The following is a 25,133-nucleotide window of genomic DNA, read 5'->3' as shown; positions in this document are numbered from 1 at the left end:
CCCCGCCCGCCGTCTGCCCAGCACTTACCCCATCGTAGTGGCGTGTCAGGCAGCTGGTCAGGCGGCCAGCTGTGGGACAGTAGCACGGTGATGGATGCTGTGTCCTCTGACTCCTCCGTGCGTGTCTTCTTCCTGTATTCCTTGGTGCCAATGGGATCGCCTCTGCCTTCAGCCAATCAGGTGCTTCAAAAACACCCCCCTGCCGCTGTAATTCAGGCACCCGGCACCCGAAAAGGAGCCAGACGCCTGAATAGGGGGTGTCTACAGCGGCCGTGGATGTGCACAGAGGGGATGGCTGAGAGAGGGGGTGGCGCCCGAGTGCCCCTAATGGACGCACCGCCACTGCTCTGCAATCCATCATGAAATGAAACTACTACAAGGTTACAGCTACACAGAGACCGTGGCAAAGTTTCGGGTCCCATGACAGAGCACAGAGGAGCAGCAGTTTATTTATTCATGGAGAAACAACAGAAAGAGGGGAGTGGCTAGGTGATGGCGCTGTGATACTGCTTGTTCAGGGAGCTCCGTGCAGCCTGAGTGCTTGGAACTAGCTACAGTTAACAAATTACAGCAAAAACCCATGTCCGCAGTGAGGAAATCCACTGGCACTCATCCTGTCTATAGGGATTTGGACATTGCCTCCTATTTTCTCCGCAACTTGGCCACTTTACTCCCGGCACAGAAATCCAACATGGTGCCGCCGCACACCTCAGCTACAGGTTCGGCCGCCCAGAAGAAAGTGGCAGACTTACTTACTGCCAGCCCAGTGTTTTCCGGCTGCCTGGCTTCACCGATACCTTCTCCAGAGATACCGAGGGCAGAATCTCCCTCTGGCTCCCATGTGGCTTACTCCTAGGACCCGCCAATGAAGGGAGGATGAAGAGACTTGCTCGCTCTCCTCCCCACCAAGCAGGACATCTTGGAGATGGCGACATCAATTGTGAGTACCCTGTCAAGGGAAATACATGACTTGAAAGAACAAATTGATGTGGTTGATACTCGGGTCTCGGCAGTGGAAGTTACCACCAATGCTTTGGAGACCTGCGTGGCAGCTCTGGAAGCGGAGCAGGGGAGAACCCATTACGGCTCACTATGCTACACCTGCTCATTGATGATGGGGAAAATCGGAATCAGAGGAACAACATCCGCTTATGAGGACTGCCTTCACCTGTTACATTTTGCAGCAGAACATTTCTTAAAATTTTCTCTTTAGATTACCCAACATTCAAGAGTTAGAAAACACCTGGCCCCTGCCTTAATTTCCTGACTACTGGACATGTTGGAGTACTTCTCATATTTTGTTTACACATGTTTACCTTGGGTTTCACGGAGTTAGTGTGCCTGATTTTCCTAGGTGTGGAGGGGGGTGTGCCCTTTGGAGATGGAGGGGGGCTGGCTCCTGGCTGAGGGAATGATGCGGTGCTCCCAAGTCCTGAGTGTCTTCGGTCAGGGTCGGCATCCATGTAATTGGGTGCTTGCCATGGCTCGGTTGACCCTAGACTAATCAGTGGGCTATGGGTTTCAATCTTGGAGCTCTGCCCGCGGGGGGGATGCCCCAGTCGTTGTGGAGCAGGGCGTTATTTCTGAAGTGTTTCGGAGCTAGCCTTCCCCAAAGGTTATTTCATTTTTACATTTTGCTGTAATCCCAGCTTTTGATGCAAATGTTCTTATGGTGCTCCGACACACGTCTCCCAGTACTACTTTAGACCCTTCCTAGTCCTTACCCCCATAGGCTGCTCTTCCGGAACATTAGGCTTTATTGTAGCCACTTTTAGGCTTGTCATTATTTGAGCCCTCATTTGTTTCCCTCTTCCCTCTCTTTTCAGTCCAGTCACTTAAACCCCTTTTCTTTCTTTCTTTCTTTCACCCTCTCACCCCCTTCTTCCCTTTAACCACTTGGCCCCCTCTTTTCGCCCCCCCCCCCCCTTTTTTTTTAAATTAAAAAAAAACATTTTTTTTTTCCAGGGGATTGCCCTGCAGGGTGGGATATCGCTGATGGCGCCCCTTATACCCTCAGTCAGCCAGTTCTCTGCAAAGGGCTATATATTTACCTCTTTCAATGTCAGAGATCTTACTACTCCTGAGAAGCGTTCTAGACTCTTCTCAGACCTCAAGAAGCAACGTACTAAAGTGGCCTTCCTACAAGAGACACACTTTAAACAGGACAATGTGCTCAAACTCACCAATTGTGACTTTCCGTGGGTCTACCACTCCCCTTCCCCCCTTTCAAAGTTTAAGGGTGTTAGTATCTTGGTTTCCAAAATGGTCCCTGGGACATATCTGGATATTTGTATGAATCCTCAGGGCCGACATTTTGTTGAAAGGCAGAATTCGGTCTACCACAGTAACTTTAGTCAATGTCTAGTTCCCTAATTCGGATCATCTTAACTTCCTGTGTACCTTAATGCCAACCGTGTTGGATTTCAGGGAGGGTATACTCTTGGTGGGTGGGGATTTCAATTTCTCCCCTGAATCATTACTGGACACCTCCAAAGGAGCCTCCCATTTATCTTTTGCGTACCTGAAAAAACTGAAAATGGAATTTCAACTCCTCAATTTGTTAGAGCCCTGGAGGTTTTCTCTCCAGTGCATCACTCCTATACCAGGATTACATAGTTACATGGTTAGTAAGGTTAAATGAAGACACCGGTCCATCCAGTTCAACCTGAGCGAGTGTCTACAATTGTCCCAATCCCTGTACATTGTGTCTCATCAAGATGCTCATCTATTATATCATTATTTATTTAAGGTAACCATATAGTGCCGTCAATTTACACATACATCGCACACTCACATCGGTCCCTACTCTCAAGGAGCCCACAATCAAATGTCCCCAACTCACATTCATATACTAGGGCCAATTTTGGACAGAAGCCAATTAACCTACCAGCATGTCTTTGGAGTGTGGGAGGAAACCGGAGTACCCGGAGGAAACCCACACAGGCACAGGGAGAACATGCAAACTCCAGGCAGGTAGTGTCATGGCTGGGATTCGAACCAGCGACCCTTCTTACTGCTAGGCGAGAGTGCGACCCACTACACCACTACACATTACACTCTGTGCTGATCTTTCTTATTCAACAAAAAGATCTACCTCTTGTCACGTCCTCCAAGATTGACATAATTGCCTTCTCGGACCATGCCCCTGTCCACGTGACACTTGAGCTGGAAATGTCTCAGCCGCGTTCCCCTACCTGGAGACTAAATGAATCCCTATTACAACTTCCTGAGGTCTGTGAGGAAATAGATCGTTCACTAGCCACTTACTTTTCGAAAAATGCAGAATCCACTCAGAACCCCATGCATGTTTGGGAAACCCATAAGTGTGTAGTGCGGGGGGGGGTTCTAATTCATTTCTCAATGGGAGAAGGAAAGGGCCAAACAATTGGATGACCTTATTGCACAAGTGTGTTCCCTCGAGCTACTGCACAAAAAATCCCTGGCATTAACTCATTACCAGACTCTTTTGCAGGCCAGGCAAGACCTGAACAATTTGCTCTTTCATAAAAACACCCAAAGCTTGGCTTAGGCAGAACGTTCCCTATACGAATATTCTAACAAACCAGGCTCTATGTTGGCAAAAGCGCTCCATGGCCCGAGGAAACGCACTTTCCTCCCTTCTATAACTTCCAAACAGGGGGTTAGAGTGCACACTTCCCAGACTATTGCCAAGGTGTTTTCAGAATTCTACCATGATCTTTATAAACCTAATCCCACTAAGGCCACGGGGACCTCAGGAGACTGTGTAACGGAGGTGCTGGAGTACATTCATGCCTCAGGTATGCCCTCTTTACCAAGTGATGCCAGTGAGACATTGGAATCATTGATCACAGCGGAGGAGGAGGGGACTGCCATTGCCCAAACAAAACCCTGCAAGGCCCCTGGCCAGGACAGGTTTTTGCTGGCTTATTATAGTACTTTCTCTAATAGGATTGATTCCTCAATTCCTGACAGCGTACAACTCACTGGTGGAAGCGGGCTCCATGACACCCGATTCCCTGCAGGCATATCTTTCCCTAATTCACAGAGACGGCAAAGATCCTTCCAAGTATGGGAACTATAGGCCTATTGCGCTACTGAATGTAGATCTGAAATTATTTTCTAAAATCTTGGCCAATAGACTCCTCCCCTATATCCCTTAGCTGATCCATGTAGATCAAGTGCGTTTTCATTTCATAATTAGATTTTATTTGTTTTTTTTTCCATAAAGATTTTATTGGATGAATAAAATATCATACAAAGAGTAACACTATAACAGTGAAATATTTTTCTGGGAATCTTGATATAACATTGTTAGTACAATACATTCTCTTTTATGACAATATTGTTGATATGTCAATAACATAGTATCAAGTTTAACTGTGAAACATGGTTCATGTATATTTATCATTGTATTACATAAGTGCTGGAGATATTATTATATAGGATGGGGGGGGGGGGGAGGGGGAGGGAAGAAGACATCGATGTGAATTTAGTTATTTTTTCCTGAGCTATGCTGATGATTTCTTCTATTTTTTCAATGTTATTTATTCTACGGAACCACTCCTTTTTTGTTGGGGTAACATTCGACCGCCAGTGATAGGGGACGCAGTGTCTAGCTGCATTAATCATGAACATAGCAAGTGCTTTTAGATATTGCTTTTTAGGGATTGAGTTGTGATGTAGTAAGTACTGTGCAGGTTCAAGCTTGAGGTTTTCTGAGGTGATTGAGACAATAGTTTCATGTACCATTTTCCTGAAAGACTGGATCAGAGGGCAGGACCACCATATATGTAACATCGAGCCTTCTTCACGTTTGCATCTCCAGCATTTATTGGATATTTGAGGCGAGAATTTATGTAACAGGGTGGGTGTTCTGTACCATCTGGTGATGATTTTGAAACCACATTCTTGGATGGCTACATTCAAAGAGCCTTTGTGGGCATGCATATAGATTGTTCCCCAATCTGTTTGTGACATGTTTATACCAAGATCCTTTTCCCATGCTTCACACGCTACATCGGAGAAGTCTGTTTGACCCTCAAATAATGAATTGTATAGGATGGATATGGTATGTCTTTGAGGGGTTTTCTTTAAGCATAATTGTTCTATGGTTGTAGGGGGCCTAGACCAATAATGGGTCGTGTCTTTTCTGGTCAGGAAGTGTTTGATTTGTAAGTATTGCCAATATGAGATTACATTTGGGCTGATTTCATTGTTTAAGTCTTCTCTAGAAAGAAGTGACCCTGTCATGAAGAAATATTTGGCCAAAATATCTTTATGAGGCCAGGAGGTTGTAAGGAAGTCTTGTTCTGTGCCTGGTGGGAAGTCTGGATTGTTCTTAAGTGGGGTGAGTGGACCAAGCCAAGGAGAGAGGTTGACAGGTTTAAAAGCGTTACGAAAAATCTTAAGCGTGGGTGGGTGATTTTTGGCTGTTATGGGGTGGTGTTTTGGATGTATCCACGGAAGGGATCTAACTGGTTGGGAGAGTTGTGCATGTTCCAAGGAAACACAGTCTTTAACTGTATGGTGAATGTTCCAGTCCACTATTCTCGCTAAGAGTGCTGCCTGATGATATTTACAAAGATCCGGTCGCGCAATTCCTCCTTTATTTTTTGGTAAGTTCAATCTAGAGAATTTAATTCTAGGGGGATTACTTCTCCAAATGAAAGATGAGCATGCTTGACCAAAAGAGGTAAAGAAAGAGGGGGTTACTTCAATGGGGATTGTTTGCATGACATATAGAAAACGGGGCAAGATTGTCATCTTAATTAATGAGGCTCTACCAAACCATGATACATTTAATGAGTTCCATCTCTTTAGGTCATCCTTTGATTCTTTTAGGATTGGAGTGTAGTTAAATAATTTGTTCAAATTAATGGGGATTTCTATTCTTAGATATGTAATGGATTGATTGGCCAATGAGAAGGGACAATTTTCTTTGCACAAATCGACTGTACAGGAGGGTAGTATTATGTTGAGGGCTTTGGATTTTGAATGGTTAATTTTTAAGTTTGATAATAATTTAAATTGCTCCTAGATCTTGAATAAGATTGGGTATGGAAATATGGGGGTCTGATAAAAAAAGAAGCATGTCATCTGCGAAGGCTGCGATTTTATATGTTTGGTTCTGAATCTGTATTCCCTTGATGTCTGGGTTAGATCTTATTCTGTTTAATAATGGTTCAAGTGTAAGTACAAACAATAGTGGGGATAGGGGACATCCCTGCCTTGTACCATTGCGCAGATTGAAGGCATCCGACAGATGGCCGTTGACACAAACTTTTGCTGTTGGGTTCGAGTAGAGGGCTTTAATGTATGTTCTCATTACAGGTAATATACCGATTTGATTTAAGACCGCGTCAATATAATCCCAGCCCGCTCTGTCGAACGCCTTTTCAGCATCAAGGGGGAGAAAGAAACCCTGTTCACTTTTAGATGTAAGCCAATGGTTTATATTTATCGCTTTGATCGTATTATCGCGTCCTTCTCTACCTGGGATGAAACCTACTTGATCAAGTGATACAAGGGAGGTTAATAGAGGGAGTAGTCTGTTTGCAAGAATTTTAGCGTAAATTTTTACATCGACATTGATTAGGGAGATTGGCCTATAATTTGTAACTTGATTGGGATCTTTACCTTCTTTGGGGATGATGGATATGTAAGCTTCCAGTAGTTGTTTTGGTGGATTTTGATTGAGTTGGAGGGAGTGAAAAAATGTCAAGAATCTAGGGTTTAATATATTAGAAAATGCTTTATAGTATTGTAAAGGTAGTCCGTCTGGACCAGGGGCCTTGCCTGTTTTAATGTCTTTGATAGCTTTATCGAACTCGGGGCCTGAAATTGGGGCTTCGAGTTCTTGGGCCGTATTTGTTGCTATGTGGATTGGGCTATATTTTTGTAAGAATTCTTGAATAAGTTTTGATCTCTTTTCAGTGTTATGAGGGCATTTAGGATTTGATGGGATGTTGTAAAGAAATTGGTAGTAAGATTCAAATTGCTTTGCTATTTTCTCATTAGATGAGTGTAGTGTGCCTTTATTATCTCTGATTTGGTGAATTGTGGAGGCAACTTTTTTATCCTGGACAGCTTTCGCTAGCAATTTTCCGCTTTTATCTTGTTCGTAGTAAATCTTATGTCTCAGAATGTATTGTCTTTTCTTTTTTATGCTTAGTTCTACAGTCATTGTTGCTCTAGCATTTGTTAGTTCGTCTAGTGTCGCGGCAGCGATTGTGAGTTTGTGTGTGGCTTCAAGTTTATGTATTTGTTCAATCAAAGATTTTATCTTCGATTGTTATTCCTTCTTTTGTTTGGCTAGTTCAGCAATGAATTTCCCCTTAATTCTTAAGAAATAATCCTTTAGTGTGTCATTGAAATGTTGTATATTTAAGGGGCCTTTCAACATGGATGAGTAGAGTCTCCAAGTTTTTGTTTTAGTAATATTTTCTGGGAAGTGTAATGTCATCGAAATTGGGTGGTGGTCCGATAATAGCATGCTTTCAGTTGTTGATTTTTCCAGAAATTTTAGGTCCGTCTGGGATAAAAGGAAATAGTCTATTCTTGAGTATTTTTGGTGGACAGGAGAGACAGTAGGGTAAAACTAACCTGTCTCACGACGTTCTAAACCCAGCTCACGTTCCCTATTAGTGGGTGAACAATCCAACGCTTGGTGAATTCTGCTTCACAATGATAGGAAGAGCCGACATCGAAGGATCAAAAAAGTTTGTGGGTCTTTAGTTTTATGGGTTTAGAGTCCTCCATACATCATGTAACATTAGTTCTTGTAATTGTAATTTAATTTATTTTAGCGCCCTGTAAGTAAGGCTCGATGTACCACCTGATGTGTCTATGATTGGATTTAGGGGAATATTAAAGTCCCCTCCCAAAACAAGTATGCCTGAGGCAAAGGTGATCAGTAACTCTTTAATTTTTCAGAAAAAGGCCACTTGTTTTGTGTTTGGAGCGTAGATGTTTGCTATGGTTATGGAGTGGGGCCCCAATTTTCCTTTGATGAATACGTATCTCCCTTCAGGATCCAACATAGTAGTTGGAATGGGGTTTGCTTTGATATTAGTATTGATACTCCTTTTGTTTTCCCTTCAGGATTGCCTGCATGAAATGTTAGTGGGAATCTTCTATTCTTCAGTTTTGGAATCTTGTCCACTTTAAAGTGGGTTTCCTGAATGCATATGATGTTAGCTCTTTGTTTTTGAAATTCGTTAAGAAAGTTAGTTCTTTTTTCAGGGATATTAAGGCCTTTTGAAAGTAATTTCAATGATAATGGATTGGAATGGTGATTAAATGAGGGCATGGTGATTATTGGTTAGAACTGAATTATGAGTTAGTTGCTAAATTTTTAAAGCACCCGTTTCTAATGGGTCTGTTTGTTATGTTTGCTGTGTAGAAACAAGGTGCAGTTTGTTTAGTCAGATACGGTGGTAGTCTGGGTACTATGTATGTCTTTGGATGGTAGCTTAAGGGTATAAAACAAAAATAAATTAAGGGTAAAAGTGGAAGGGGGGGGGGAGATAGGGGTATTCCGGAGGTAGGTTTAGACCTGCTAGTCTACCCTAAATAGAAGGTCCGGTAAGTTCAAAGTGTGAGAAAAAGTTCTACCCTTTGCGAGGGTTTGTGGTCTAATAGGGTCCAGATGAACTCTTATTGTGTGTATATTTGATACTCAAACAAAGAGGGAGTAAGGTCACGATCAACCCTTCTTTATAATTATTTATTTATTATTTTAATTTAATTTTTATGTATTCCCTTTGTCTTCTCTTTTAGGTTTGATCAGAATTTACTGGCACTGTGGAGCAGCTAGCTTAAAATATTTTTGAGTGAGGTAGGGTTGAGATAGATAGAATAGGTTCGGGGAGTAAAAATATGTCTGAGGTGTTTGTAGTAAGAGTTATGTGCTAGAAGGGTATGGGAATTTAAATGTTCAAGTATTGGTGTAGTAGGCCATGTCATGGGAACTAAAAAACTCTACTTACTTTATGTTGTAGATCTATACCAGTGAAGACTTGTTGTAATGACTTAGGCAATTGTGATAAATTGTCACTAGAGGGAGCGAGCGTATAAGTAAAAGGCTTAGTTTCAAATAAAGTCTAAGAACATGAAGCCTGAGTTATGGTTGGGATTGTATTCAGGTTAATATTAACAACTTTTGAATTGAGCTCGTTAAACTTTTGACCAACATACTAACTACTTATAAACATTAGTATTGGTAATTCTAATTATAAGAATGATAAACCGAGTGTTGGTATAAGGCATCATGGTGAGTACAGAGATCCACATTCAAATATACTGCACTACAGGGAGCCCAAAAAAATCCCATGTGAATAATCTGATACTTTAGTATAGTTGCCAACATTGAAAAAAATTTTTTAAGGACACTTTTTTGGCTGTAGGCGGAGTCTTATTATAATCAGGGGGCAGGGCATGCGTTTGTAGGCGCGGCACTGGGAAAAAGTAAAAATGCAGCGCACGAAGCGTGCCGCGGCAAAAAATGGGTGTGGTTTACGCAAAATAGTGGGCGTGTCTTAAGTGGGCATGGCTCAAAGGGGGTGTGGTTAGAGTCTGAGATGAATGAGGGATGGAGAGGGAAAGGGATGGAGGGACAGCAAGCCAGATCCTACACAACAATGGAAATATGTGTATTCTAGAAAGTTTAACAACCAGCAGATAAAGATACTCCAAACATCTGGTGTTAGCACTTCAATCATCCGGGCACCATGGTTGTTATGGTGTCAGGATGATTGAAGTGCATTATTTCTATTATTACATTGTAATATAAAATGAAATAATTCAACTCACCATAATGCCAAATCAGTGGGATCCCTGAGCGTGTCGCCAGCCACCAGCCATCCGTCCTTGCATCAGGTGCCCCCAGCAGAGTCTATCCTTGCATCAGGTGTCCCAGTAGAGTTCGTCCTTGCATCAGATGTCCCCAGCGGAGCCCCCCCTTACATCAGATCCCCAGCGGAGCCCCCCTTACATCAGATGTCCCCAGCAGAGCCCCCGTTACATCAGGTGTCCCCATCGGAGCCCCCCCTTATATCAGATGTCCCCAGCGGAGCCCCCCTTATATCAGGTGTCCCCAGCGGAGCCCCCTCCTTACATCAGGTGTCCCCAGTGGAGCCCCCCTTACATCAGATGTCCCCAGCGGAGCCCCCCTTACATCAGGTGTCACCAGCGGAGCCCCCCTTACATCAGGTGTCACCAGCGGAGCCCCCCCTTACATCAGGTGTCCCCAGTGGAGCCCCCTCCTTACATCAGGTGTCCTCAGCGGAGCCCCCCTTACATCAGATGTCCCCAGCGGAGCCCCCCTTACATCAGGTGTCACCAGCGGAGCCCCCCTTACATCAGGTGTCACCAGCGGAGCCCCCCTTACATCAGATGTCCCCAACAGTGCCCCCCTTACATCAGGTGTCACCAGCAGAGCCCCCCTTACATCAGATGTCCCCAGCGGTGCCCCCCTTACATCAGATGTCCCCAGCGGAGCCCCCCCTTACATCGGGTGTCACCAGCAGAGCCCCCCCTTACATCAGGTGTCACCAGCGGAGCCCCCCTTACATCAGGTGTCCCCAGCGGAGCCCCCCCTTACATCAGGTGTCCCCAGCGGAGCCCCCCTTACATCAGGTGTCACCAGCGGAGCCCCCCTTACATCAGGTGTCACCAGCGGAGCCCCCCTTACATCAGGTGTCACCAACGGAGCCCCCCTTACATCAGATGTCCCCAGCGGTGCCCCCCCTTACATCAGGTGTCACCAGCAGAGCCCCCCTTACATCAGGTGTCCCCAGCAGAGCCCCCCTTACATCAGGTGTCCCCAGCGGAGCCCCCCCTTACATCAGGTGTCCCCAGCGGAGCCCCCCCTTACATCAGGTGTCCCCAGCGGAGCCCCCTTACATCAGGTGTCCCCAGCGGTGCCCCCCCTTAAATCAGGTGTCCCCAGCGGTGCCCCCCCTAACATCAGGTGTCCCCAGCAGAGCCCCCCCTACATCAGGTGTCCCCAGTGGTGCCCCCCTAACATCAGGTGTCCCCAGCGGTGCCCCCCACCTTACCTCAGGTGTCCTAGTAGGAGGGGGTATACAAAATAATGTCTCTCTCCGCCAGCCACGTGGTTACAATAGAATCCCCGCCCCTTTCCATAACAGACCGGCAGCGGGGTGGGGGGGTAGGCGGGGGGGGAGGAGCGGGGAGCAGGGTGGGTGGCGACGCAGGAGCTTCGTTTAGCCACCCAGCCATTCCTGGTCTTCTTAAAACTGGCAGCCGGCGGAGACAGCCGCGGACCTCTAGCAGCGGCAGCAAAAATTCGTGAAAAAACTGATTTCTCGGGACATTTCCCAGGAAACAATAAACTCGGGAAAAGAGTCCAAATCCCGGGAAATCCGGGACAGTTGGTAAGTATGTGTTAGATCACCTCTCAATCATATTATAGTGATAGGCAAGTATGTGGTTTTATAATATAATGTAGTGCATTACTGTATATGTGAATAATTAAGGTGTTTTTGCTGTAAGCCACCATTATACCTTTCATGTAAATTTATTCTATAACAATCTTAAACTAACGGTATAAAACAATACCTAAATGTACATAAATATATTTCTTTTTTCTTTTACCCCTTTAGGTTATAACTTGCTATTTCAAAGTTGAAAATTTTCTGGAGGCATGAGCTATTTTAATATAAACCTATAATAAAGTTCTTCATGCTGCATATTAATAAAAATGCAATTCATCTCCTGTTACCTTGTGTCAAAGTTCAACTACACTGCAGGGCAGTCTTATGTGCACCTTGTTCTATTTCTATTAGTCTGGTAGCAGTCACTTCAAATGAGTGAAAATACCTATCCGTTAGTGGTAGTGTAATATCTAGCGTTTAGGACATTTTTAATTCCAGGTTGGTGACATTGTGAGTGGTAAGAACACATCATCCTATTCGTCCGTTTGATTTGAAAAGTAGATCAAATGGGGTACTTACAGTCTGTCATCCAAAGATTAATGACTACTTCTCGTAGCCTTATGTTGGCAGTGTTGAACAGATGACCTGTAGTAGATCTGAAGAACTTGGTGATGTTATTCTTGCCTTATCTGGAATGAGTAACATAGCTGTAAATGAAAAAAAGGGTCCATACAATCTCTGCGTCTATGTGGGGAGTAACCAGGACTTCCTTGGGCTGCTCCTCGTCTGTTGCAGTGAGGTGATGAAGATCTGCGGCGTCGGTCTCTGATTCTCTGAGCTCTTCGTGTATGAGTGTTGGTGACTTCGATCCATGTTTCATTTAACGTGAAGGAGCTGTACCACTCTGGAGTTTCAGTTGGTGGTATGTTCAATGTTTCACAGAAGGACTGAAGATCATCAGGCGTGCAAAGTAATGCTATGTGACCCCTCCATGTGGCTGAGAGGCAGAATGGAAACTTCCATCTGTACGGAATACCTCTGGAGAGTAGTTGATCTAAGATCGGACGAAGGGCTCTGCGTTGTTGTAGTGTAATGTTCGATAGATCTTGGTAAAGCTTTATTTCATTACCGTTAAAGAGAACTCTGTTTTTCTCTCTTGCCTTTTTGAGGATGGCTTCCTTTAGAGGGAAGTTGACTAAGCAACAGATTATGTCTCTGGGTGGGTCGGTGTAATCAAGTGGGTTTTGTCCCCTCTCAGGAGGTCAAGGACAACACCACTGGGGTCCTCAATATCATCCAGGCGGCTCATTCCTCGAAGTATCCCTTGCTCTTATTCTCAATGGATGCGGAAAAGGCCTTTGACAGGGTGGCTTGGCATTTTATGCAAGCCACCATGTCCCACATCGGTATAGGCCCCCATTTCACAAGCTCGATCCTGTCCCTCTACTCTACACCATCGGCATCTGTACTCGGTAAACGAATTGCGCTCTGAGTACTTTTCCATCTTGAATGGGACGAGACAAGGTTGCCCCCTTTTCCCCTTTTTCCCCTGATTTTTTTATTAACGCTGGAGCCTTTTCTCTGTACTGTTCGGACCGACCCGAATATTTCTGGTCTCCAGAAGCCTTTGGGTCATGATAAAATAGCGGCTTTTGCGGACGGTTTAATATTCTTCGCATCTAATCCCCGTATATATCCCTGCCAAACATTCTTCAGGCCTTACGCTCATATGCCCTATCCAATTATAGAATTAATCTGTCCAAATCAGCGGCTCTTAATATTACGCTTTCTCACTCGGAATTACAAACTATGTGTACCCATTTCCCTTTTCAATGGTTAGACAAATCGATTAAGTATCTGGGGATACATGTTACCTAGGACATTTACTCCATGAACTTCATCCCCTTACTCAGCAAACTCAAGCTGGTTCTCAAACAATGGCACTCCCTGTCCTTGACGTGGTTCGGGCACTGCAATACTTTGAAAATAATGGTTCTCCCGTGGATCTTGTACGTGTTGCAGACCTTGCCACTTGTAGTCCCTATGGCATTTTTCAAACAAGTGTGTTCCTTATTCAGGGAGTTTATCTGGTTCCACAAACCACTGGGATTGAGTTTATCAATACTCTCCCTCTCAAAAAGGAGTGGGGGTATAGGCCTTCCTGATGTCTTTAGATACTACAGAGGAGTACGCCTCTCGAGGGTGGTGGATTGGAATTGCAATGAGGGCTCTAAGCAAACAAAAAGGTTCCCCATTGAGAATGTTAGTTATGACGAAACATGTCTGAGGAGGTATGTGCTGACGTCACCACGCTTGTCTCGTCGAGGAGGACAGGAGCTTTCGAATCTGGCCGGCCGGCTTATGTTTTATGTCTGAAACTTTAGCGCTTTTGTAAGTGCATCTCTCTTTTTTTAATAAATCAATATTGATGGGATTACACTATAGTGTGCTATCTTTCCCTTGGGTATACACTATCGATATTCATGGTCGGATGATCCGCTCGGTCCACGCTGAGAGTGTTACTAGCGTCTGACATTCAGGTGTATGTTTTGAGCCCAGCTGACTTCTGGCCTTCCTGAGGGGAATATTTGCCTGTTTTTTTTAGTGTCTGGTAAGGAGGCATTCTATGTGGTGTTGGGTCACTCATGTTTTGGCCTTTTCACATTGGTGACAGTTTGTCCCTTCTTGCTCCAGAGCATCTATCTCTATGTGTACACTACCCACAATTTTTACAGTATCACGCTATGTTATTTATTTTTTGATTATATCACTATCCACAGATCGCATATTACCTGCTGTGGGAGGATTTAAATTTTCCTGGTTTAAAGATTCACCACCCAGGCTGGGGTTACGGCCATCTGCATGCTTTGGCTTGCTATCTGGTAAGCCTTTATTTCACATGGTGTTCGATATATGTTGAATTCAATCGATCAGAGAATCATTGTGTGCAGTGTTCATACATAATGGGACTTTTTTATATAATTTATGAATTTGATTCACTGTGGACTTTATTTTAGCGCGATTTGTTCTTGTTTATTTATCTGTGTTTTTTCACATTAATTGCAGCTTTTTTGGGGAGCTTGGTCCACCCTTGTTTGTGTACTTGACTAGCGCAGTTTTTTCCCTTTTATTAGGGTTCTAAGCAGCTGGTCTCCATGGAGAAGGAGGGCGTCTTCATTGCTTTCCGATCTTCTCCTTGGCTGATATCTAAATTTGCTGAGGATATGCAGAATCCCCCGTTCATTGGTGCCTCTCCATGGATAGCGAGATCAGTTTTCCATACAATGGATCTTTCCCCGCTGCCCTCTCATTGACGTCAATCCTCGGTAACCCCGACTTCACTCCGGGTTCACCAATAGACGGCTGTGTAATTTAGGCCATCAGGGGAAGATCTGTCTTCTAGACTTTTGGCCTCAGGGAGGATTTCCTTAACAGGCCGATCTTATCAGGATTTCGGAACCTCCCCTGGACTGCTAGAGTACTGCCCAATTTAGACACTTTTTACAGTTCTTTCAGAGATCCCATTATTCACCCAGAGCTCTTTTGCCATTTGAGTCGATTTATGTGAACGGGGAGCCGACCAGACCCACTTTTCTTGCTCTATGGATACATGGCGTCGCTTTCAAATGGCACATTCCTGTCATTCATACATCAATGGGAAAAGGATTTGGGGATTAAGTTTACACCTGCTCAATCAGCTGAGGTTTTTATCTTGGCCCACCAATCTTCCCTTGCTAACCAGTATCAAGAAGTGGGATACAAAATTCTCTCGAGATGGTACCGTGTATCGTTCTTGCTACACAAAATGGATAGCAAGGTCTCGAAAATATGCTGGCATTGCAATCAAGCGGTAGGTACGATGACTCATATTTTCTGGCAGTGCCCCCTCCTGGGGTTGTTCTGGGCAGATGTGGCAGGTACCATTAAACATTGGTGGATTTAAGTGGCAGCCCAAAGGCATGTCTCTTACATTTGACGGGGATACCCTTTCGGAAATACAAAAAATCTCACTATCCATTTGGTGAATGCAGCTAGGGCTTGCATTCCTGCACTCTGGAGGCAGTCACAGCCCCCGACTAAGGTCCTGTGGTACGCCAAAGTTAATGATATCCTACGTATGGAGGAATTAATTGCCACCCTGAATAACAATGAGGAGGTCTTCAGGGAGCGTTGGAGGCCATAGAGATATTTCACCTGTACTGATGAATACCTGCAAACTATGGCCAACCTGTATCGGTGGATGGTCAAGCTACCAGTTAGTTGCTTCTTGGCTTGGGGATGGCTGGAGGTGCCTGCTCACTGGAGGGTAATCCTCTCCACCCTCCCAACTCCCTGTGCTTCCCCCTTCCTCCTATTATTTTTGTCTGCTTCTCTCCTTACTCCTGATTTCCCTATCCTGCTTTTTCTTCTGGACTGGATAAGCCTTTCACTGCGGATTCCTCTGATCCACGAATCGGTTTGAATTAATAAAGCGTTACTGTCCGCCCAGTGCTTGAACTGGGACCAGAAGATAGTGAGTTTCCCATTACCATACTTTCCAAATATTTTAAGTACACTCTAGATTAACCTCTTATCTTGGCAAGATTAAGTATGAGTATTTGCCATACAGGGTCAGTCTTACGTTGCAGAATCACAGGCTGATAAGCCTTAGCAAAAATCTGGATGTGTAAAATTTGATACCTTTGTTTTGTGCTGTTTTATTTTCCAGTTATACTGATCGGTTTTACATTCATGGAATTTATTTATTCATGGAAAGAAAAAGGTGCTTTTTCAATCAAAATAATCTGCTTGGCCATTCTAACATTTATACTTAGTTACAAAGCCAAATGAGAGTGACACTTTTCTTTAAAGCAGAACTAAACTCCCCTACCTTGTAAACACAACTAAAGCCCCATACACACGGGCCCGAATGTTGGGCAACATTGGCCGATTCAATAAATACCAGCCAACACTCGGCCCGTGTGTATGGCAGCCGGTCCAACAGAGGCCGCTTGGCCGGCTTCTGTCGGACGAGCATGCTGGGAAACCAGTAGCCGACCAGCCCCCGATCAGCACTCTCAGCCAATGGCTGAGAGCGCTGATTGGAGTGTTTTTCTTTCCCGAAGGGGTGTGTGGGGGGGTGTCCCCTGACAGAAGACAATAGCTCAGTGGGAGGAGATTGCTGTACTAATGCTGGATCGTTAGTACAGCGGCTCCGACCAGGGCTGACAGTTTTTTTTCGTTCAACCGAGTGGAAAAAAGCTCATAGTGCCTTACTGTAGGCACCAGGATTTACATGATTGAGTCATCTCTGAGCAAGCATCTCAGTCCAGGAAGTAAATGCTGACCCTGGATGCTGGCTGAACAAAGATGGCTTCCTCCTTCTGGAGGAAAATGTACAACGCAATATGTGTACCAATTTGTGCTGCGCTCTCAAAATCTCAATTTATATGTGAAATATTCAAAAGTAAGCTTACAAATCCAAAAAAAGTGTGACTAAATCCACAATGCACAAAACATTAACAGATAATAATCCCAACCAACGGGCAGAGCTACAACCCCTGGCAAGAAGTACTCTTGTTCATTCAATTGTTTAATTGTCTAGAAAAAAAAAATAATCACAGACATGCCTCAAAACGATTTTCGTTACCCATTCCAACCTACTGGCTTTAAGAAACACTTAAACAATACAAAAAGAAAGAAAACTGTAGTTAATTGCAACTGTTTTTGCAGATTAAGCAGAGGAAAAATATGGATTCACTATATTCTGAGGAAAATATTATGGAATCACCATGCACTTTGCAGTTCTAATACAAACATCTGCATCGGATTACATCTGGTAAATAGTCTGCAGTTAAAAAAGAGTGCCTGAACACCTTGAGGAGCTGTTGCACCAACTTGATTGATATTCATCATGGCTCCAACACGAGAGATGTCAGTTGAAAAAAAGGATAGGATTATAAAACTTCTTCAAGAAGGTAAATCATCACCAAATGTTGCCAGAGATGTTGGTTGTTACCAGTCAGCTGTGTCTAAAATTGGGACCAAGTACAAACAAATGGGAAGATTGTTAAAGGGAAGCGTACTGGTAGACCAAGGAAGGCATCAAAGCTTCAAGATAGAAAACTTAAAGCACTATGCCTTGAAAGCATACAATGCACAACAAAACAAATGAGGAACAAATGGTGAGAAACTGGAGTCAATGTCTGTGACTGAACTGTAAGACATCGGCTAAAGGAAAGGGATTTACATACAGAAAAGCCAACCGAAAACCATCATTAACACCTAAACAGAAAAAAACAAGGTTACAGTGGGCTAAAGAAAAGCAATCATGGACTGTGTATGACTGGATGAAAGTAATACTCAGTGATGAATCACCAATCTGCATTGGGCAGGGTGATGATGTTGGAACTTTTGTTTGGTGCCGTTCCAATAAAATATATTTCCACAATCATTGATGATTTGGGGTTGCAAGTCAGGTAAAGCTACGGGGGAGAGGACAATCATTAAATCTTCAATAAATGCGAAGTTTATATTGAGATTTTGGACACTTTTCTTATTCCATCAATTGAAAGGATGTTTGGTGATGATGACATAATTTTTCAGGATGATAATGCAGCTTATCATATGTCAAAAGCCGTGAAAACTTTCCTTCACTAAAATCATATAATGTCAATGGCATGGCCTGCAAATAGTCCACACCTCAATCCAGTTGAAAATCTATGGTGGAAATGAAAGAAAATGGTCTATGACAAGGGTCCAAGCTGCAAAGCTGATCTGGCAACTGCAATAACAGAAAGTTGTAGCCAAATTGATAAAGAATACTGTTTGCAGACATCCCAAGTCTCCCGCGAGTCGCTAGAGTCTCCCGCATTTGGCTTCAGGCTCCCGGACACCTGCGAGTGCCGGGCGATCTCCTGGCTGGGCCTGTCACTCTGCCACAGACAGAAGACAGAGCAGCCAGAGCGGCCGAATGAAGTACGACCAGATGCAGGGATGATCCTGGGCGGGTGCACCGCGTCTAGGCACTGAGAGCTGAGGCTGTCCCCAGCATGCTTTGGCTGCTGCACGGGTATATTTTCTAGGTGGGGTCCAGAATTCAGCAGGGAAGGAAGGGAGGTGGACGGAGGCAGAGAGGAGACTGGGCGCCGTGATCTGCAGGCTGTAGCAATAAAAAAAAACTTTCCCCAGTCAAGCGGACTCTTTCTCCACTTTCGGGTGCTACCGCGCAGTAATTACCTGTACGACAAGTACATGACAGCTCCGGTCTGCCCAGCGGATTTATATAGAAGAGGCTGGGACTGTACTTGTTGCACAGGTGATTACTGCGCGGTAGCACCCGAAAGTGGAGAAAGAGTCCGCTTGACTGAGGAAAGTTTTTTTTAAATTGCTACGGCCTGCAGATCACGGTGCCCAGTCTCTCTCTGCCTCAGCCCATCCGCATCCTTCTGGGGAATTCTCTGACTGGGATGGCTCACCAGCCCCAGCAGCCGGACCCCAGGCCCCAGCAGCCAGACCCCTGGTCCCAGCAGCCAGACCACAGGCCCCAGCAGCCGGACCCCAGGCCCCAGCAGCCAGACCCCAGGACCAGCATGGGCCCAGCAGCCAGGCCCCAGCAGCCCAGCTCCAGCAGCCAGACCCTTGGCCCCAGCAGCCAGGCCCCAGCCCCCGCAGCAAGGGCCCAGCAGCCAGACCCCAGGCCCCAGCAGCCAAACCTCAGAACCAGCACAGGCCCTGCAGCCATACCCTTGGCTCCAGCAGCCAGGCCCCAGCCCCGGCAGAAAGGGCCCAGCAGACAGACCCCAGGCCCCAGCACCCAAACCCCAGCACAGGCCCAGCAGCCAGACCCCAGGCCCCAGCAGCCCAGCTCCAGCAGCCATACCCTTGGCTCCAGGCCCTAGCAGCCAGACCCCAGGCTCCAGCAGCCAGACCCCAGGCTCTAGCAGCCCAGCCCAGCAGCTGGGTGATCAGGCTATATTTCATGGGCACTGTTAAGGCTGTATTCCACGGGCACTGGTAAGGCTGTATTTCATGGGCACTGGTAAGGCTGCATTTCATGGGCACTGGTAAGGCTGCATTTCATGGGCACTGGTAAGGCTGCATTTCATGGGCACTGGTAAGGCTGCATTTCAGGGGCATTGGTAAGGCTGTATTTCATGGGCACTGATAAGGCTGCATTGCATGGGCACTGGTAACGCTGTAATCCATGGGCACTGGTAAGTAAGGCTGTATTTCATGGGCACTGGTATAGTCTGCATTTCATTGGCACTGGTGAGGATGCATTTTATTGGGGGTGGGGGTCGGCGCCTGCGCAAAGCGTCACCTCCCTGTAATGAGTTTGCCACCTCCCTGTAATGAGTTTTTGCAGGTTGGGATGTCTGTGTTTGTCAATAGTTAAATCCATGCCTCAGTAAATTCAAGCTGTTATAAAAGCCAGAGGTGGTGCATCAAAATAATAGTGGTGTACTGTAGTGGGTTTTTTTCACAGTTCCATAATATTTGCCTCAGAATGATACCATATTTTTTTTCTATGCTTGATCTGCAAAAACAGTTGCAATTGACTACAGTTTTTTTTCCTTTTTCTTTTTTTAAGCGTTTCTTAAAGGTTGAAATGTTAAATGAAAATAGTTTTGTGGTATGTCTGTGATTAGTTTTTTTTCTAAACAATTAAACAATTGAATAAACATTTTCCATAGGAATCCTTCCTTCAGAATGGATTAAACACATGCTCGGCTGGACTCTGAGCTCATTACTATGCTTTTCATGTGGGTGCATGTGGATTTTTTTTAATAAATACATGTTTTTAATGCAGTCTGCACTATGAGATAATTTTTTTCTTTTTTAATTAAATTTTATGGGTGTCATGCTGATTACTTCTATTGGTTTATATGTATGCAGTCAGACTCCATAGAAATTTAAAGTCTCTGTAACCCTGTCATGGGGTTTTATCAGTAAGGTGAGTTTACACCCTTGGGGTTTTCTGAGTGCTGGAACTACACAGAGGATTCTGACATCACCTTTTGTTGGATTACTTTGTGACCTTTTTTGCACAGTGGGTCTGACATTCACGGACTAAAATATTTTATGTTTTTTTAATTTCCACTCTAATTTTATGTTTATTCACATGTTTTTGCATGTATGCTGTGGTTTTGAATATTACTTCACACATGTGTATTGATATTGGATGCACAGTGGGATACTTTGTGTATTGTGGATTTATTTACATTTTTGGGGGATTTGTATGCATATATTGAATATTTCACGTTAGTTAAGATATTGAGAGTGCAGCACTAATTGGTACACATATTAGGTTTGTTATAAACACTGGCGAATTTGGGCAGAAGCTCAGTATAAGGCTGGCCATACATTATACAATTTTCTTGTACAATTTTCCTTTAGATTAACCAAAAACATATAATATGAGGTCAAACCTAAAAACTTTCAATTTGTGTGCAATCGGGCAGGCCCTTGCCCTTGCCTTGCCCTGAAGGTACATCTAAAGCAAATTGAATATTGTGTAGCGCACTACCCCCGTAGGAGCTGCTGGGTAGTTAATTCCTTTTCGCTAGTGTGGTTCCATTACCCCCTTCCCTGCACAGATTGACACAGCAGACAGTCCAGAAAGATTAAACATTGAACTTTATTCTTCTCTGGCACTTATTGCAATACTGCATTAAAGAGTCACTCTGAATAACTCTTACAGATTCAGCATTAAATGAAATGAGTCCTGAGAATACATAGTCTAGATCATATAGAGCCACTCTGAATAACTGTTAACCTGCACTTGCTTCCAGCTACACTTTGCAGCTTTCCTTCCTCATGTTTGTTGCTGCTTCCCAACTGTACAGCACTTCCAAGTATACCCAAAGAACGATACTCTGAATAAAGTCCTTTGGGCTGACTGGTTGGATTTCTCCAGGGTATTAATTCTCTAATGCTGCGTACACACGAGTGGACTTTACGGCAGACTTTGCCCGGCGGACGGGATTTCATTGGACAATTCGATCGTGTGTGGGCACCAGCGGACTTTGTTTTCTCAAAAGTTGGACGGACTTAGATTTGAAACATGTTTTAAATCAATCCGTCGAAATCGAGTCTGGTCGAAAAGTCCGCTCGTCTGTATGCTAGTTCGACGGACAAAAAGCCACACTAGGGCAGCTATTGGCTACTGGCTATGAACTTCCTTGTTTTAGTCTGGTCGTACGTCATCACGTACAAATTCGACGGACTTTGGTGGATTGTGTGTAGGCAAGTCTGTTCATTCAGAAAGTCCGTCGAAAAGTCCGCCGGGCAAAGTCTGCCGTAAAGTCCGCTCGTGTGTACGCGGCATTAGGCCCAACTCCTTGCACAGACTTATTTATTGACCCGCACTCCAATGCTCTTTGCAAGGTATTGGTTCTCTAAGGCTGAAGATCTGCACCTCCTCCTCCATGACCCGCACTTTAACACCCTTTAAGTCTCTTGAAAGCACTGTTTCCCTGGGTTTCCACTCACTTGCACTCCTGATCAATCGTCCATGCTTGCTATAGAGGGTCAATCACCCAGTCTTCCGCCTGTCAGTAACAGCAACTTCTTCCTGTTAGTAATAGCAGCTTCCTCCTGATGTCTCCTCCATCTCTCCTCTCCACATGGCACGTTCCCCTCCCCAGAGGGGAGAGCGCCCGAGCTGCACCAGCCCCTACATGCTGTCTTCTTCTCCTCCAAAACTAGAACCCCCTTGAAGCATGTGACCTTCACTTTTATAGTAGTCCCGCCTCTGCCCAAGCAAAAATAATGATTGGTTCAGAGGGGTCTCCAAAACTACCTGCCACTCTTCTCCTTCAGTCCACCCACTTTCCAGAACATTTCAGGGAAAGTGATGGAGATCTTACAGGACAGAGTGTAGATAGCCACACCTTCCTCTACTCTAGCAAACCTCCCAACCACATTAACCAACCAGCTTTCACCAATTGGGTAAAACACTGGCAATTTTACCTAGCATTAATCCTAACTGCCTACTCTAACACACACCTAAGTAGGTGGGCGCTACAATTGTATAATGTACAAATTGTATAATGTATGGCCAGCATTGGTCTATAGGCAGGTGGATGTAAATGGACATATGTATATGATTACCTCCAAGTCTAGGTTTGAAAAGGTGTAGGTGTGGTGCTGTTCTTGTGTTCTGGGGTTTGGGTACTCCCAACTCACTCTCTGTATTAATTATAAAGTGACTAGTGCCAAAACATAACTCATATACATAATGTGCAAATGGTGCAATCATAAAAAAGTGCTGAGAATCAATTAATATACACGATCGTTAAATAAAATAAAAACGATCATTACATAAAAATCCAAAGTGTCAGGTGCTCTTCAATCATATATGACCTCAGTGCTTGGAATAAATATGTACAATCCTTGGAAAGTAAATTTATGCAGTCCTTAAAAAATATATATGCAGTCCTTAAAGGTGTATAAATATTCCAAAAGTGACAGGTGCTCTTTAATCATATATCCTTTGTGCTGGTGCTCCCTACTGTGCCCCTAGCGGTAATGCACTCACCAGAAATACTCAACCCTCGAAGGGGTATTGCGCATTCACAGTATTTGCCACTGTGCAGCAATATCCAGATCCACAGCCTAATTTGCTCTTAATATGTGTTCATTGGTGCCTGAGGGAAGAACTTGTCCAAAGCTTGATGGCTCTCATGTTACCAACACAGCATGCATGCTTTCATTTCGCATTATCTCAATTTTCTTCTTGTATTTCTTTCCCAATTTTACAGTTGAAAAAGTAGCTACAATGAAGCCATTAAATACTTACCAACAGTACCAAAATGCCGAATCCAGGCCACTCATCTGGAGAAACATGAAAATGTCATAGTCCCAGTTTGATAGTTTAGAAGATGATCGGAAAAAATTGTTTCTTGAGGAGGAGCTCCTTGCTGCAATGTTTCTGACCTGACTCCTTTCACATGTGTGGTTTGGCTGTGCTCACCTACCTCCAAGTCTGTCTAGGTCTAGAAATAAAAAGGAAAAGGTTTGTGTTCTTTTTTTGTTTTCCAGGCGTAAATGTGACAGACCAGAGGTAAATGGATATAAACTGATACTCATAGACCTAATCCTAAAATGGGTCTCCTAAAGCCTCGTACACATGGTTCGATTGTTGGAAGGGGATTGTCTGTTGACAGACTGTTGTCCTAAATTCTTACCTTTAGTACGCTGCTTTAGACAATTGTTTTCCAATTTTTGGCCAACAAATGTTGGATAAATTTTCGTCGGACAATGGCTCCACGTCTGATTTTTTGTATGGTCAGTACACAGATCAGCCACACAAAAGTCGAAAGTAGAAACACGCATGCTTGAAATCAATGCTCACCAAACGCGAAATTAGCAGAAGGGGCCCAAAGGGTGGCGCTCAAGACCTGAAATTCCTCGTAGTACGTCACTACATTCGTGTTTGTGGCATGCCAATTATGTAACGTTAGTACGCAAGACAAGATCCTTGCACACACCCTGTTTTGACAAAACACAGACGCTCGGTTGGCCAACAGTCGTACCGTGTGTATGAGGCTTTAAGTGGAACGAAACTCTCAAAATCAACATTAACTATTTTTAATCCTTATGCTGCTAGCATTTAATTCACTTTAAATTCATCACAGAGGACAAGAGGGCACTCTTTAATTCTGTAGGAAAGGAGATATAATCTCCAAATACGGAAAGGTATCTTCACAGTAAGAGCTTTGAAAATGTGGAAAAGACTCCCTCCCTCCAGAGGTGGTTCTGTCCAGCTCAGTAGATTGCTTTAAAAAAAGGCATGGATTCTTTCTTTAACGTACATAATATAACTGGATACTAACATTGTCATGCCTTCAGCAAGTGCGTCTTATGTTCTTTTGTTAAAGAGGAACTGCTGTCTGCTCACATACTTTGCAATAAAAACATCTTTGCCATTCTGAAGCTTCCTTCCAACCACTTATTTTATATATATTGTGATTCTGTACTTTCCAAATATGCTGAAGAAATCTCCCTCCACTAAGTCTGGCTGCAGCCATTTTAACTGTGGGCAGTTGAAGCTGCTGCCTGTTCCTGGATTTACACAGACACAGAGGCACACCTCCGGCTCTGCAGCTCTCATTGACCCTCTTATGACTCACCCCCCCTCCTTTCCTGGCAAACTCTCATGAGAGTTAGAGACAGATCTGTGCATGATGTCATAAGCCTAGGCTAATGACCAGACAAGAAACAGGAAGTGGGCTGTATAAGGTATTTACTGGCAGAAAAAAAAGTTTTTCTATCCAAAGTTAAAACAACAAGGGCAGAAGATTTAATAGATGGCAAGATGAAAAATTAATTATTGAATATGCTAATGGTATGTAAAGTAAATTGTAATATCGCCATCTGATTGCCTCTCGGGGGAGCAGGAATTCATTTTTTCCCCTGTTGGAGCAAATTGGATCATGCTTTGCTGGGATTTTTGCCTTCCCCTGGATTAACTATGGGCATAGAATTGTGTATATGGGATTTTATTTTTATTTTTTTCCCTTTTATCAGTTGACTTATGTCTTTTTTCACCTTGAACTATGTAACTATTAATAAATAAAAAGATACAGTATGATATATTTACTTGTTTTAACCTTTTTTTACATTTCTTCAGTTGCTTCTTGGTTTCTGGCTTAGCCCAAAATGAAGTCATACATCCCAGGAGTCTTCATGGACATTTTTGTTCTTTCATCTGGGGGGGTGGAAGGAGGGGCTTTCTAAACACCTTCTGCTTGCATGCCTGAGTTAAGGGCA

Source organism: Aquarana catesbeiana, linkage group LG09, assembly GCF_042186555.1.
Source record: "Aquarana catesbeiana isolate 2022-GZ linkage group LG09, ASM4218655v1, whole genome shotgun sequence".
NCBI lineage: Eukaryota > Metazoa > Chordata > Amphibia > Anura > Ranidae > Aquarana > Aquarana catesbeiana.
This window is presented reverse-complemented; position numbering follows the sequence as displayed.